The 7060-nt window shown below is 52.5% G+C and overlaps 1 long non-coding RNA gene across 1 annotated transcript; it reads right to left on the reverse strand.

Moving 5' to 3' along the window:
- Positions 1 to 1936: 1936 nt before the first annotated feature.
- LOC142594824 (uncharacterized) lies at positions 1937 to 6400 on the reverse strand. The gene is made up of 3 exons (XR_012831604.1): positions 6337 to 6400; positions 4471 to 4638; positions 1937 to 2044 (listed from the first exon to the last, which is right to left on the reverse strand). It is a non-coding gene; the product is annotated as an uncharacterized LOC142594824 (long non-coding RNA).
- Positions 6401 to 7060: the final 660 nt, after the last annotated feature.

The raw sequence follows: 7060 nt of genomic DNA on the forward strand, positions 1-7060 counted from the left end.
TTCTTGTCTTATCCTTGAGGTAATGAGGCAGCCCAGAATGGTCTGTATCTCCTTGTCCCTACAAACCATGATGTGCTGCTACATCTCCTCAAAGCCCACTGAATGTTGACATTCCAAATGGTATTTTGAATATATATATATTTTTTTAAACCATGATATAAGGTACTGAAGAACACTCTACAATGAAGACATTTAACGTGCATGCATTACCACCACGGGACACTTTTTTTTTTCTTCACGGGTGCTATCAGAAAGTCTGTAACTATAAAAGAACAAGCAGTTACACAGTGCAAACAAACCAGTTTCAGAAACAAAATCAGAAATGAACCGTTCCCCCCACCCCCAAAACAGACTCAGTATTTGGGTCTTGGCAAATCTACACTTTGCTGCTTTTGCTACTGTAAAGAGCCTGCAGACCTTCCTGGCCCTTCTAAATGGTCTGAAATGTTACCTTGTACTTTCCTCTTAGGGGCTGCTGAACGTCAAGGATGTTCCAGGAGTCACAATGTTAATATTTCAGATAAATAAATCCAGATTCCAACAGTTCAAACCTGTTAAGTTTTCCTTAAAGTATTTTTATTCAGCTCATTTTGACTTTTGAGAAATCTAAAAAAAAAAAACAACCTTATTTTTTTAAAAGACTAGATTATGCTCATTTACTATTTGAATGGACAAACCTTACGCTACCAGAAATTGAACATACCCTGGAACTTCGTCACCTCCCCTGCCTGTACCAGAGCAGAAAACACCAGCGCGGAGCAGGAAGGGGGCCGTAGCTCTGAAGCACGCAGCTGCCAGAGGCACTTGTGTGCCCGCCTGCGAGGGCTGTACAGGAGCCCTGCAGATAGCCTGACATTTTGTGTGTTTCCCTTCGACTTTTTTTTCCCCTCCAGTTATGTGACAACTTCCTTCAATTCATTTTCTTAAAAAGCAGCATCACAAAAAAAGCCTGAACAATGTCAGAAATGACGCCATTAGTTCAAATGCTTGTGCCGTCCCCTCGTGCTAAACACGCCACTTAGCCGAGTTCCAGTTTGTCCTCCTCCTAGTCCCTGCCTGTTTAGCAAACTTAAAAATAGGAATTTCAAAAGCTCTTGTGGCCCGTGCCAAATTATTGCAAATTTTAAATCAAATATTTGCCAACAAAAAAAGCAGTATTTTTTTCACTGCTTCAGTGTCCTCAATACTGGTAGCACCAGGTACAACTCTCTAACGAGCAACTGCTACTTACTGCAAAGCCAGCAAGTACCCAAAGAAAGTTAAACCTGTACAAGCTAAAACAAAACAACCCACCACGTAATTTTACCATTAATTATTTCTGTAACAATGTTTTACTTGACTGTACCTGTGTAGTCTTATTTCTTTCATCTCTTCAAGTGACTCAAAAAAAAAACCAAAAGCAACAGCAAACAACCTCAGCTCTAGAATCCATTTTGACTGTGTTTGAGGTTCATGTTTTAATTAATGTTTTTATATATATAAAACCAGTCTTTAGCCTAGTTCAACAAGGGGGGCAAGAGCTCTCTTCAGCAAGGCCTTTCCAAAGTGAGGGCTCATTACACCCCAACCAGCCTATTCTTCAGCACAGAGAGAAAAATCAACATTCACCCTGAGTATTGGGCAAGTGGAAATTTGGGATAGGCAGCGAAATACGTATCTGAGAAAATATGTGTGTTTATGACATGACAGCACAATTATTTTAAGCAATAGAAAGCTCTGTGTTTGAATCGCCCCATCTCACACTTTAGCTCCTTTCAAACTTAGTTTGTGCTCTGGATTCTCAGTGTTCAGTCAGAAAGATGGCAGCTGAACAGGATGACTTGAGTTTACCTCGACCGCTCCGAGGCGTTACCTGCAGCGCCCAAGAAGGGACACACATTTCCTAGGAACCTGCGTTTATCCAGAGAGACGTGGACGCTGCAGGTATTTCGGAGCAGGTCGGACATGCGAGCTTACCTTCCCAACTCACCTTTGGACGCGGGCGCATCGGCTCCTTCTGCGTTGACTCTCCCCGGACACGAGGCAACCGCTGTTTCAATGGGAACTAGGAAGCAACACACAGAAGGGTTTACGAGGCGCTCGCAGAGGCACCGCCGTGCTTCGGGAGCGGGGACCGGGGCTGTTGGGCAGCCCCAGAGCCGTCCCCTCCCCAGGCACGCCCAGACCACAAAGGCTCGGATGGGCGCAAATATTTTTAAAATATTTTAAATATATTTAATATTTTAAAATATTTTTTTTTAAAAAAATCCAAGTTTTCACCTCCAGATAGGGCAGACTATGAAGCAGCACTTAAAGAGCGATGATCACATCCCTCCTCTCCCCATTCCTGGGCTACCGGCACCACTGCCGCCAGGAGCCTGACTCTGGGCAGCGGCACCCAAGGTGCACGGGTAACCCCGAATCGTGGCCCAGGCGCTGCACAGCGAGGAGGGACGACACGGCTCCTGCCAGCGGACACCAGCGGCAGCTCCGAGGTCAAGCAGGAAAGCCACGGCACGCAACCACGGCCGGCAGCAAGCCCACCTCCCCTCCCTGAAGGGGTTAAAATGGCAGCAGCAAGAGCAGCCGATTGATCTTGGCAGACCAGAAGCAAAGGAAACATCTCATTTATGCTGATTTAGGTGATAACCCCCCTGTCAGGACTAGCAGGTAAGAGGCAGGCAGGCTATTTGGGGGTTGAGTTTTTTTTGGTGGCACGGTCAGGCGCTCAGCCCCTTGCTGCCGGGGCAGGCAGCACCCCAGGAGCACCCCCAGCCTCGAGCAGCACCCCACCACAGCTGGGAACCGGGAGCCCCCGCTGCGCTGGCAGCCCCAAATATCAGGAGAACTGCCCCAAAAGCTCCACCTCGATGCAAAGGCATCGCAACAGCTCTCCTGCTGCCACAAGCTCCACGCCTGCGTGCGTACGCCAGCTATTTCTAGAAATCGAGACTTCTACCTGTCATCTATGTAAGCCAGCCACCTACAGAGGTTTAATTAAATCCCCCAAATAACTGGGGAATTTGAAGATGCAGAAATCCATTAATGCAGTTCACAAAACAATGCAACTTCTGCTTGCCAAAGTATATTGGGCAATTAAGTAAAAAACACCCCCCCTGCCCCAAGCCCAAACACAGGCACAAAACCAAAAGAAATTTACCCTGAAATACAGGGTTCCCTTAAAACACAACCATGTACCTCCTCACTGACACTGTAACCAGACAAAAAAAGAGGGGGGGGGAAGTGAGAAAGAGCACCATGGGAAAGGAAAGGAAATAAATATAGGAGCCCATGACAGGACAGATTTGCATACAGAGCCTTCACTGACTCACACACTTCAGGGCTAGGTAAGCTCAAAGACAAGTAAATATTAAGCATTTCCTATATATATAAAGCACAGGGGGGAAAAAAAAAAAAAAAAGCCAACTCTGCTATCGAACAGTTTTTCAGGAGACATGCACAAACAAATCCTGAAGTCATTGTTCTCTTTTGAAAGAAGGATTTAAAAAAAAAAAAAAAGAAAAAAGAAAAAAGGCATTTACTATTTTACAAAAAGACTAAAATAAATCATCTCGTTACAGCTGAAGGTCCCAGACGTTAATTAGCGAGACACAATTACGATAACAAAACGAAAATAAGGGGGCGAGTAGCACCACCGAAACACTTCATATCTGCCCGGCTCTGAGAAGTCACACCACTTTCATTCCTGCCTCCCTTTGAACAATGAAATTTAAACAAAAGTCACGTACTAATATTTACAGATGTGGCTAATAGCTGGAATCAGACCCGATGCTTGATCGACAACCACCAAATGGTTCCAGCTATTACGTTTCCGATACGACTCGCCTCGCAAGGCTGCTGCAGTCGAGCGAGGGCTGCGTGAGGAGAAGCGGCCACGGAGGAGCACGAGCAGCCAGACGTGGGAACCGCGCGCAGCACAGTTACTTTCATTTGCACGGGCACCTACGGCGCATCTCCTCGCCGCGCGCACGTCACGCGAAAATCACCGTTACACGCGTTTCAGCCAGCTAAGACTTCCTCCTGGGTGGCACAAAATGAACGCGTAAAATGTTATTTTCTCCCTGTTCTTATGTCAAAGCTACGAGAGCAGGTAATTTCTCATACGCTTTATGAAAAACAGGTTTTTTCTTGCTAATTTACCCAGAAAAAGGTCAGAGAAGCAGCACGTATTTCTTCTAAATAACAGCATCTCAGAGCTACATTTTAATTTTAGCACGGCGTACTTTTTGCGCGTTAAACCGCACAAAGTTAACATGCTCTTAGGTGGGGCAGAACACCCGAAACCAAACCGCAGCTACAAAGGCCAAATTCAAATAATGCAAAAAATTAATTCGTTGACTTTACTCGATTTGAAACTCGCCCCCGATGTCGTTACTCGTGGGACCAACTGTATTTATCAAGACGGGGCTGTTAACACGAGGGAGAGCTACTGGTGCTCACAAAGGCCTGCCGGGTAAGAATTCAACTTACAGTACTCCAGAAACCCAGTAAAATCCACAGTAAAATTCCAGGATCCACAGTTTTTTCTCAACACTGCTGAGGAGAAGAAAAGTATGATGCTTCTTGTTACTTCCATTTTTTTGCATTGTCATCTCATCCAGTTTTAAACAACAAGGGACAGATCTGGAAGCCCGACTCCTACAAAGTTTATTTGTTAAGAACAGAAAAAAAAAAAAATTTTTCTTTTTTTGGTCCGATGAACATTAATTCAAAACATAACAAGCGCACAGTAATTTTATTTTTTTTTTTTTATATATTTGGGTCAGTTCGCCTGAAGCCTTACTTAAAGCTTCCCTCTTATATTTCATAAATGTTTACTGCGTTAGCAGTTCAGTTTTACTGTATTTCCCACCAAAGTGGATTAACTAAATACAGACTTTCACAGCTGATGGCGAGCAACGGAGTTCTTTGGGTTTCTTCAGAGCAGATGATGATGAAACCTGGCCGGTGGTCCCTCACCTACACACGTACACACGCATACAACACACAAGCACAATTTATTTCTTTTTTTTTTTTTTGGTGTGTGTGTGCGGGGAGCAATTCACGTTTTAACCTTGGAAAACTCACTCTCTCAACGCACAAAAATTGTCTTTATGTACCTGATGTGCGCGTGGGAAAAATACCGCGCTTAGGATCAATTAGAAAGGGAAAAGCCTGCTCCCATCACCGCAGCTCGCCCGGCGCGCAACGCTGCGCCTGGACGCCGGCCTTTGCCAGGATATTCAAATTTCCTGTGCAAAGCGAGTAACCAGCAAGGGAGGGGGGGGAGAAAGAAAATAAAAATAGCAAAAGCTGGGCGCCAATTTTTTTTAAAAAATATCTGAAGTTATTTCAACGAATTATTGTTTATGCGTAAAACTATTTTCTCACTTGCGCCCGCTTTGGCGGCGGGGGCGAGCGCGGGTGGCCGTGGGGCGCGCAGGCCCGACGGCGGAACGAAGCGGGGGGCGGCAGCCCCGGGCCCCCCGCGTTTTTTAAAAAATAAAAAAATAAATCAAAAAAAAAAAAAGAGGGAAACGGGGGGGGGGAAGGAAAAAAAAAAAAAAAACCGACAAAAAAAGCCAATCCCGAGCCACACCTGCGGGGGGGCGGGCACGGCTCCCGGCGACGCGAAGAAAAAAAAAAACATTTAAAAAATTATTAACAAACCGTGAAAAATCCCCACGAGGCAGCGGGCCCGGGGGTCGGCGGGGCGCCCCGCACCCACGTGGGCCCCGTGCCCCCGCGCGGGGGGAAGGCGCCGCGCGCCGCTCCCGCCCTAACGGTCCGGCGGCGGCGGCAGCGGGGGGGCCCGGCCCCGCCCCGCCCCCCCCCCGCCCGGCCCGGCCGCTGTCAGTGCCCGCCGCGTCACGGCCGCCGCCCCCCGGGGCCGCCGACCCCCCTCGCCCCCCCGGGGCCGCCTTTGTGCGGCGCGGGGCGGCGCCGCGCGGGCGGGGGGGGGGCGCTGCGCGGTGCCGCCGCTCTCCCCACCCCCCCGCCAAAAAAAGTTTCTTTTACAGTTTTTTTCCCTTCCCCCCCCCCCCCCCGCCCCAAGTTTCTCCCGGGCCCGTGTCCCCCCCGCTCCCCCCCCCCGGGGAGCGGCGCGACCCCGCCCACGGCGGCGCGGGGGGGGGGCGGCGGGAGGGGGCCGCGCCGTGCCCCCCCGCCTCGGCGGGCAGCGCGCCCCGTCCCGCCGCCCCCCCGGGCCGCCCCCCCCGGGCCGAGCCGAGCCGGGCCGGGCCGGGCCGAGCCGAGCCGGGCCGTCCCGCCCGCGGGGGAGGGAGGAAGGGAGGGGGGGCGGCGGTCGGCCCCCCGCGGCGCCCCGGCCCCGCCGCCCTGCCCGCCCTCCCTCCTCACCTCCGAGTCCACTCGAAAATGGCGCCGAAACCGAAAAAACTTCGCAAATTTCATTGTAGGCGGCTGCAAGGGCTGCTGGGAGCGGGGGCGGCGGCAGCACCGCCCGCCGGGGCGGGCCGGGGCCGGGGCCGGGGAGGGCCGGGGAGGGCCGCGGGGCGGGGCGGGGCGGCCGCAGCCGGGCTCCGGGCGGGGCGGGCCGGGCCGGGCGGGCGCTGGTCCCGCCGGGAGCCGGGCGGGAGCCTCCAGGGAGCGGGCTCGGTGGGGCGGGCCGGCAGGGGCGGGCGAGGAGCGTGCCGGTGGGCCTGTTCCCGCGGGGCCTGTTCCCCCCGCGGGGCCTGTTCCCCCCGCGGGCTGCGGCCTCGCGTAAAGCGGCGGGCGGGCGGGCGGGGGACGCTGTCCCCGGCCCGGCTGGGTGAAAGCCGGTGGCTCCTTGCCTGCCTGCGCCGCTGGCCGCACGCCGCGCGGTACCACACTGGGGTTTACAGGCTTTTCCCGCCCCGATTCCTGCTACGCTCGGGTTCTCCACAAACCCCGGTGCGCAGCTCTCCGTTCCCCGCCCGCAGGCCCGGGACGCCTTCCCCGCCGCGCTCCCGTGGCGCGGCTGGCACGGCTCTGTGGCCTGCCCCGGGCCGCACAGCAGCGGTGGGAGCAGGATTTTGGGGCCCGCATCGCACAGCAGCGGTGGGAGCAGGATTTTGGGGCCCGCGTCGCACAGCAGCGATGG

The sequence above is a fragment of the Pelecanus crispus genome, chromosome 13 (genome assembly GCF_030463565.1).
Source record: "Pelecanus crispus isolate bPelCri1 chromosome 13, bPelCri1.pri, whole genome shotgun sequence".
Lineage (NCBI taxonomy): Eukaryota > Metazoa > Chordata > Aves > Pelecaniformes > Pelecanidae > Pelecanus > Pelecanus crispus.